Source organism: Carlito syrichta, unplaced genomic scaffold, assembly GCF_000164805.1.
Source record: "Carlito syrichta isolate Samal-C Ts95f unplaced genomic scaffold, Tarsius_syrichta-2.0.1 Scaffold313394, whole genome shotgun sequence".
NCBI classification, from domain to species: domain Eukaryota; kingdom Metazoa; phylum Chordata; class Mammalia; order Primates; family Tarsiidae; genus Carlito; species Carlito syrichta.
The window spans coordinates 142,672-152,716 of record NW_007257490.1 but is presented as its reverse complement, the minus strand read 5'-3'; the positions used below and the strand labels follow the sequence as shown (position 1 = coordinate 152,716).

General features: G+C 37.3%; 1 pseudogene; it reads right to left on the bottom strand.

The window, feature by feature from the left end:
* Nucleotides 1-8,354: 8,354 nt before the first annotated feature.
* Nucleotides 8,355-9,287, bottom strand: LOC103272961 (annotated as a pseudogene).
* Nucleotides 9,288-10,045: the final 758 nt, after the last annotated feature.

The following is a 10,045-nucleotide window of genomic DNA, read 5'->3' as shown; positions in this document are numbered from 1 at the left end:
TTTATGAAAGTTGGCGCTCTTATGTTGGGTGCATATATGTTTAGGATGGAAATTTCTTGTTGATGGGTTGAACTTTTTTATCATTAAGTAGTGGCCCTCTGTATCTTTTTAATTTTTGATAGCTTAAAGGGTATTTTGTCTGAGATTAAGATCACAACTCCTGCTTTCTTTTGTGCTCCGTTCGCTTGAAAATTTGTTTTCCATCCTCTTACTTTGAGTCTGTGAGTGTCCTTTCTAGTGAGGTGAGTCTCTTGAAGGCAATAAATTGTTGCCTGGTGATATTTGATCCATTTTGCCATTCTATGTCTTTTCAGTGGTGCTTTTAGTCTATTCACATCCAGGCTTATTATTGAAATGTGAGAGTTGATCCCTATCATAAGGTTCTTACAGAGTTGTTGTTGTTGTTGTTTCTCTTTGTTTGTTGTCTTTCTTTTGGTTTTGAAGTTGGTTCATGTGTGTTTTTAATCTTTTGCCTGTACTCTTATGTAGAACGTTATTGTTGTTTTTTTCCTTTTCTTCTGTGTTCAGTACTTTCTTAAGTGTTTCTTGCAGAGGTGGTCTGGTGGCAGTGTAGGTTCTCTGGGATTCGATATCTGGGAAAGATTTCAATTCTCCCTCACTGATGAAGCTTTGCTTGGCTGGGTAGGTTATTCTTGGCTGAAATTGTTTATCTTTTAGAACTTTGAAGATAGGGCTCCAAGCTCTCCTAGCCTGAAGAGTTTCTGTAGATAAATCTGTTACTATTCTAACTGATCTTCCCTGGTAGGTAGTCTGATCTTTTTCTCTTGCCGCCTTTAGTATTTTTCCTTTTATACCTACTTTGTTTAAGTAAATTATTATGTGTCTGGGAGTTGGTCTTCTCATTTTTTGTCTTGCAGGATTTCTCTGAATCTCTTTTATTTGAATTTTTGCATCACTGATGAGATCAGGGTAGTTTTCTTGAATGATTCCATGAAATGTTTGTTCCAGTGTAACCTCTGTCTCTCTCTCTGCCTCAGGAAGGCCAATTACTCTTAGGTTGGGTCTCTTGAAGTAATCATTCATCTCTTGAAGGGTTTTTTTTCTGTCTTTTTAAGCTTCTTTTCTATGTTTTTGATAGTTTGGGTTGGTTCTGTATTTTGGCCTTCAAACGCTGAGATTCTTTCTTCTGCTTGGCTATTTCTGCTTTCCATGCTTATTAGGTTGTTATTTATTTCCATCATCGTATTCTTTACTGCTGTTATTTCTGTCATCAGCTCTTTCCTATTTTCCTCTTGACTCCCCTCAGTTTTTTTTATTCTCTCTATTAATGCCTTGATGTCTGGGTTTATTGCATGTGACCTGTCTTTCTGGGGGCTCTTCATTGTTTGTGTTTCAAAGTCTGTTTTCTCAATGTCTGACCTCCCAGGGGTCTGTGTGAAACCCATATTTTTCTTTTTGTTTTTCTTCATTTGTGCCAATTTTTCCTCCCTACTTTTCCTTTACTTTACTTTCCCATCTTTTTTTTTTTTTTTTGAGTTGGAATCTCACTCTGTCACCCAGACTGGAGTGCAGTGGTCACTCGGCCACCACAGCCTCGACCTGCTGGGCTCCAGCAATTCTTCCACCTCAGCCTTCTGAGTATTCAGAATTACAGGCGTGCGCTACCACACCCGGCTAATTTTTTGATTTTATTGTAGAGATGAGGTCTTGCCTGCCCAGGCGGGTCTCGAACCCGTGGGCTCGGGCAATCCACTCACCTCAGCCTCCCAAAGATGCGGGATTACAGGCTGAGCCACCAAGCCTGGCTTCTCCATCATCTTAAATTCTGTTATTCAGGGGTATAGGGGTTGCTTTTACTTCTGTTTGTTAAATCTCCTATTCTTCCTTATGTATATCCTCCTGCTTTGTTCAATTCTGGAGTTGTACTGTAGGTTGGGGGTCAGTCCTTTTTGCAGTTTTGAGATTTAATTTAGGGGGAAGCTGTGTTTCAAAATCTGTCTGCAGATCCCGGTATTTGCCGATAGGTGTATGGATAATCTGAAACCCACTTCCCACTGCCTTGGAATCTGTCCATGCAGTGGGGTTGTAGATTTACTCCCTGATAGCAAAATGAGGTTAACAGAGGGAGGAGAATGGAGCAGACAGTGGGGGGAAGAGGGGGATGGAGAGAGAGAGGAGTAAAAGGGAAAACAGACGAGCATACCAACTAACAAATGAAAGGAAACACAAAGACTGAAACAAATAAAAAGAAAAACAATAACCACGACTACAAAGTAACCAACAATCATACAAAAAAATGAAAACATACAATGATGCTAATGTGCAAGCCAACCAACCTCCTTATTGGTGTGCTATTCCTCTATACAAAGATGGGGTTTACTGAGAAATAAAAAAATAAAAGAAAAATAAAAAATAACAAAACAAAAGGAATAGATTAAAGTCAGTAAACTAACAGAACCAACCAAGCACACTCTGAGTCTTTTCCTTTAAGTCCAAATCCTTTCAGCTCTGATTTCTAGCTGTCTTTGCAGATTGGTAGATTTGTTCACAGTTAGGGTCAGTTGCCCTGGCCTGCTGTGAAGGGCAGTTCAGATCTGGGCTCTCTGCCCAGTCTATCACTCAGATCTGGCCTTTTCTATTTATCAATGGGGAAGTTTCTGTCTTTCCCATTTTGATGTTGTTTTCTTGAATCCCCAGCAGATGGTGCTATCTCACTGTTCCAGTTGATCTTTAGGCAGGGTGGAAGTCAGAGGACACCCAGGATGGGAGGGGGCTGGCAATGGTAGTGGCGGTGGCAGCAGCCACCTCCCAGTACATGAAAGAAGCTCCACCAGCCTGGATCTGGTTGATGGGTGTGCTGTCGGTGGCAGTGGCAGTGGCAGCAGCGGCGGCAATCTCAGTAGATCATGTTTGTTGGGGCTTCACGGTCTGAAGTCATGGGTCACCTCAGGCCTGGGCGGGGCGATGGTCACAGTGGGCATCATCCACGGCTGTGGCGGTGGCTCAGACTGCTGTGATGTTTGAGTGGTGGTGGCTGAGCTCCGTGTGAAGAACAGGCTGCCAAAGATCGGTGCTACAGCCTGCAGGAGATAGCTAGAGTCTTTATGTCTGTTTTCTTTCGCAGAGGGTCTCACAGACCAAGCTACCCCATGGCCATCTTGCCGTAAGTCTACTATTAACTGATTTCTAACTAACAACGTTTACCTCTTTTTCTCATGTTAAAAACCAGTGCTGGAAGCAAATTATACAATAGTGAGTAAATGACACTGCACTCTGTAGGAAACATAGATGAATATAGGAACATATACATACCAGTCCTATATAAAATAATAAATGCAATAAAACTAAAATTATAGTTAATCAATATGATAATGTAGATAGTTAATCTAGCATAAACTTAGACTAAAGGTAAGTTAGAAAATGTTTTCTGGAAATAGTAACACTTTAGATGAGAACTAAATAGTATTGGATGTTTTCCCATCGTTCTGAAGTTATGGGAAGCCACAAAACATTTTCTTATTGTTATAAAATCAATAAATATTACCTAACAAAAGCAAAAGTTATGGAAGTTTCAGAGCAGTATATATTTTAACAATTCTCTATCTGATCTAAATATAGATTTCAAAGTTAATATGTGTAATTATTTAATATTTAAGTAGTATTGACAAATTTATCTCAAATATTTTGCCAACTTATATCCACATTAAAAAGCATAAAAGAGTCTCTATAGCATATTGCACCCTCAGCAACATTGTATCCTGACAATCACTTACTTTTCCAGTTGTATGCAACATATAAAATTTTAGTTGCCTCATTATAAACAAATTTTGGCTATTTAGTTATAAAGAGTGATTAAGCTTATTTCAATAGTTATCAATCATTCAAATTCATTTTCTAAGTACCAGTAATTTATATTCTGTCTTGTTGCTATGTGTTTATTTTATCTTCCACCCTGTTGATTTGTAAGAATGTTTTACCTATGCATTATATCATGTGTTGAATCATAACTATTTTAATAGCTTGACATTCATTATAATTTGTGTGTATGTAGTTAATGTATTAATACTCATTTTTTGATCTCTCATTTACTGCCTTCAGTAAATGCACAGCTTATTTTGAAAGACTTTTTATTTTGAGTTGGGAATCTTTCGCTATCACCCAGGATGGAGGGCAGTGACTCAATGACAGTTCATCATAGCCTTGACATCATGAGCTGAGGTGATCCTCCTAACTCAGTCCCCAGAGTAGCTGGAATTATAGGTGTATATCATCAGGCCCAGCTAATTTTTAGATTTTTATAGAGACAAGGTCTCACTATGTTGCTTAGTCTGGTCTCAAACTCCTGGGCTCAATTAATCCTCTTGCCTGGGCCTCTCCAAGTGGTAGGATTACAGGTATGGGTCACCAGGCCTAGCCCATATATATTTTCTTTAAAGAACAGTTCTTTCTTAACTTTACAGTTTAATTTGTACATATATAACATTGAATTTGGTACAGATTATTGGAAATATTGGAATGTTTTGCAGTTAGGTTAAGAAATTAGGTATAGGTTCAACCTTAAATTTTCTCATGTCGATATTAATTAAACCATATTTTCCCAAATAATATAAAATGTCACTTAATAGTCATTAAATATTTTCACTATTTGAAAAAATATGTAATGTTATGTTGTACTTTATGCTTTCACATATTGTAGAGTTTGTGTTCTTTGTTTATATACTCTACTGTATAAAAAATTTGCTCTATATATGATTTATTAATCTTAATATATCATCCAAGATATAAATTTTAAAATTTTTTTGAAAATCTTCTTGTTTCTCTGACTTTTCATCTTCCCTAGGAAGCTATAAACATTTTATTAGATTAAAACTATTGTGACTTGTTTGATTACAGTGCAGCTGTATAATTGTTTTAGGAAAGCAACTATAGTTAGAGTGAGGAATGTGTTTGTATTTTCTCAAATTCTTTTCTTAAATGCCCTGTCAGAGTGTTCATATTTCTAAATGTGTTTATGCACATTTATAACCACAATTGCAGGATTTTTAAAATAAGATTTGTTCCTCTATTATACTTTCTGATAATATTTTTTCCTTTTTTTTTTTTTTTTTTAGTTGGAGTCTTATTCTGTCGCCCAGACTGGAGTGCAGTGGCCACTTCCAGCCACCGCAGCCTCGACCTGCTGGGCTCCGGCGATCCTTCCGCCTCAGCCTTCCAAGTAGCGGGAATTACAGGCATGCGCTACCACGGCCGGCTGATTTTTTGATTTATTGTAAAGATGAGGTCTCACTGCCCAGGTGGGTCTCGAACCCGCGGGCTCAGGCAATCCACTCACCTCAGCCTCCCAAAGGTGCAAGATTACAGGCTGAGTCAGTGAGCCCGGCTTTATTTTTATTTATTTATTTATTTATTTTTGAGTTGGAGTCTCACTCTGTCGCCCAGACTAGAGCGCAGTGGCCACTCCCAGCCACCGCAGCCTCGACCTGCTGGGCTCCAGTGATCCTTCCACCTCAGCCTTCCGAGTAGCCATAATTACAGGCATGTGCTACCACGCCTGGCTGATTTTTTGATTTACCGTAGAGATGAGGTCTCGCTGCCCAGGTGGGTCTCGAACCCACGGGCTCAGGCAGTCCACTCACCTCAGCCTCCCAAAGGTGCGGGATTACAGGCTGAGCCACCGAGCCCGGCTTCTGATAATATTTTTAAGAGGAGGCTTATTTTTAAGATGTACTACTTGCTGGATGATTATAATTTTAACAGATGATTAGAAATAATTGTCAAGTTTTGCATATTTACAAAATATTTAATTAAATAGTTACAACTATTTTTGCAACTGCCTTCTTCTATCACATATGAATTTCTTAACTCATTTCATTAACTAATAAATGTCATTACATTATCATGTTATTATGTATAATTTTAATTTTCTTCTGCCAAAAGGAAATTTTGAGAATAATCAATGACAACCAAAAATAAATCAAAACACTTTTATAAGCAAAAGAGTCATTGTTGTTTTAAACTGCATTACTTTGATTGTATGTTAAATTGAGCAAAACTATTTTTCTAATTAATTTCTGGTAGACTGTTCCACTCAGAACACAAATTAAAGAAGCATATCAATCATTTATCTTTAGCGATCTCCACTTAAAGTATAGCTTTATTTATTGTAGGAATGACAGCCACATTTTCAATCATTTGACTAATTTTTCCCACTTTTCAAATGGTTCTGATCTCTTTACTTTTCAATATACAGTTTAATATATTTCAGTGAGAATCTGGAAAAATGTTAATATATTGTTGTGACCAGGATGCCATATTACTCTTCAATGCCAGACATTATTTTTTATTTACCAGCCCACGACACTACTTATGATTTGTTTAAGTCTCAGATTTCCTAAGCATAAGGACCCAAAGGAATCTAATAGCAACCCTACACTTTGCCTAGTTACAATTCTTCACTAAGTCTTCCATCTCTATCTCACACCTTTCCTAAATGTGACTGAAATTTAAGAACTGGTAATTGATATACGTTTATATTTGTTACTACTCAGCCTATTTCATACATTTCCATGTGTTCTAATATATTTCAGATTTGTATCACACCAGTATAGCCTCTTCAGAAAAATAAAGATTTAGTCATAAAATTGATGAATCAGAAAAGACATTTAGAAAAGGAGAGACAACTATAAATTGGAATACCTGGAAAAAATCCTTAAGGTTGTTTATCAAGCTTGCTTTCAGAAACTTAACGGCAGTTCCACAAAGTAATCAAAATTAGCTTCATCTAGTAGCATATACGTAGTATTTTTTTCCCTGTATTTGGGGATGCAGACAAGGATGATAAAGATGATTTGTTGCTATAGATGAGAAGTTAACAATATCCTCTCCTTTTGAAGATCTTCATGAGTGATAATTCCACAAGGTTTTCAGTTTAGACTAGGCTTCACTATTTTCCCAAATTGCTGATTTTACATAATTTTAAAGAAATACTTATTTTCCCCACCAGTATAAAATCTCCTACCAAAAATATCTTGCCTTATTGATATTTATCAAATCCACAAAAGATGAGAAAAAAAAAATCAAAAAAGCAAATAAGTAGACCATTTCTTCTGAACAGTAAAATAATTTCAATTTCTTTCTTTTTTTTTTGAGTTGGAGTATCACTCTGTCGCCCAGACTGGAGTGCAGTGGCCGCTCCCGGCCACCGCAGCCTCGACCTGCTGGGCTCCGGCGATCCTTCCGCCTCAGCCTTCCAAGTAGCCGGAATTACAGGCATGCGCTACCACGCCCGGCTGATTTTTTGATTTATTGTAGAGATGAGGTCTCGCTGCCCAGGTGGGACTCGAACCCGCGGGCTCAGGCAATCCACTCACCTCAGCCTCCCAAAGGCATGGGATTACAGGCTGAGCCACCGAGCCCAGCCATTCAATTTCTATAAGATTGATTGTGATGACAGTATTTACATATATGTGAAAGATGATTATATAGTCACACTTATATGTGGAATCTTTCTTTAAAAGTTCAAATATATTTATATAGAGATTAAAATGTGGTTCCCAGGTTCAGGGTCAAGGAAAAGAAATGGGGAGACATAAGTAAGAGGATGAAAAGTAGGAAATATGTAGGATAAACAAGTAAAAAAAACTCCTATGTAAAATATGAAAATTAGATTAATAATAGTGTACTGTTTTCTCAACTTTTGTTAAGTGAGGAAATTAGAGTTGCTCTCCATGAGAATTTCCGTTGGGTACCTACATGAGATGATGAATATGTTAATTTGTTTCACTATAGTAGTCAATTACAACATACGTATCTTATGACATCATGATGCATACCTTAAATATACACCATCCAATTAATTTTTAAGAGGATGATAAAAGTTTCGTTGGGAAGAAAATAATTAGTTATGTGTTGATAGAGTAATGTCAAGAGAAATAATGACATTTTGGAATGTCTCGTGAGTCAACTATTAACCAGCCTAATAACATCCATTTGATGTTAGAGACAAAGTATGATTTCTATGTGGATCAAAATAATGATTCTAAGTGATCATTGAAATGTGCCTTTAAGATGGACATACACTGTGTGATTAGAAGATCTGCTTGTAGATATTACTTACAGGATCAATGCTTTTGAGCAATTGAAAACATTATCTTTTTGTGCACTGAAACTTTAGGAACATGCAATAAATAAGACTTTAACATTACATGAGTTAAAAAACATCAGTGACAAAATCATTATTAACACATAAAACTTTAAATCAATGTCATATTTTATAAAGTCTTAATGTTTTTATGCCTTATTTTTAACCTTTCTTAAAAAAAATGTGACTCTTTCCTCTGCTTGTCATAGTTTTCTGAATCTAGGAAACTTACGACTTTTTAATTTAAGAAGTTTTATTTCCTCTTCGTAGAGAACAGCCTCTGAATCCTGCCTCGGATCAGTTGGGTCTTCACACTATAGATGATGGGCTTCATCAGAGGCAGAAAGATGATGTAGATATTGCCCACGAGGACATGGAATACAAGAGAGAGGTGCTTTCCAAAGCGATGCACCATGGTCAGAGCAATGATTGGGATGTATAAAACCAAAATAGCACAGACGTGGGAGACACAGGTCTGAAAGGACTTGAACCTCTCCTCTCGAGATGCAACAGCCAAGACAGAATGCAGGATCAGGATGTAGGAGATGATGATTAACATAGAATCAAACAAAAAGATACAGATCACCAGAGTCATGGCAAAGAACTGTTGAAGCAGATGTCAGAGCAGGCTAGTCACAGCAGGTCTTGGTTAAGGCAGAAAGAGTGAGAAAGGACATGGGAACGGCAGTAATGAAAATTCTTAGGCGAATTATAAGAGGCATGATGAGTATAAAACTCCTAACTAAAATCCCCAGCCCAATTTTGATGATCCTGGCATTGGTCAATATAGATGTATACCTCAGAGGATTAGAGATTGCTGTGAAACGATCAAAAGCCATCGAGAGAAGGTCTCCAAACTCCATGCCTGATAGTCCATGAATAAAGGAAGTTTGAGCAATGCAGGCATCCAGGCTAATCTCCTGGCTAATCTCCACAGGATCCCCAGCACCATGTGTACTGTGCACAGCCCCATGCACAGATCAGTGAGAGCCAGCATGGTCAGGAGGTAGAACAGGGGTTCATGCAGGCTTGGTTCTGTATGGATCACATGCAGCACCAGGCAGTTCCCTAAGAGTACCGTTGCATAGATACAGGAGAAGGGGATGGAGAGCCAGGGATAGTACTTCTTCAAGCCAGGGAAGCCTGTTAGCAAAAAGGTTGAGGAATTGGTGTCATGAGCAGGAAAAGTAGATATTTATAATTTGAGGTATTTTTTTATGAGTCAGATTTTATTTCCATTTGGGGATAACTTTCATGCAAGTCTTTTTCTTCCTACAGAAAAGAGAAGGAGCCATGTAACATGAAGTTCTTTAGATCTGATTAGATTAGAAAGTCACATATACTGTTGTTTGTATCCTCTATACAAGACATCTGCACAATAAAATATTTTAAAATTTCTACCTAGGAAAACACTGAAATTTACTGAAGGTGAATTACAGGAAAACTGTTGAAAACATGTTTTATCTCTTTTTGAGTAACTCAAGATTATGAAGAATTTGATTTCTAAAATATATATTAACCATTCAGTGTCATTGCGAAAAGTAGTTTCCCTTTACCTTTTTTTATATGCTAATATTCAGATTTTTTTTTCTAACCAGCAATTCTTGCTCAAATCTCAAATTAGTCTGACAAACCCAGAGACAGATTTGCTACTCTGTCCCTACAAGATAAGTTATATATATTTTAAGTCCTTGCATCAAGAGAGTGTGTAGAACTGTGATTACATCACCAGAGACGATAGGAGTGGATATCAGTTGACTCCATGTCCCCAGGGATTTTTTTTTCATATTTCAAAGAGAATGATGAAAATAACTTTTCTGCCTGCAATCGGGAATTATTCAGATGGTGTATTTGTATTATCCAGCAGTTACATACGTCATTAGATGTGCCAAGCACTATTCTAGGCATTTAAAAAATATTTGCTACTTTAATCCTTACACAAAC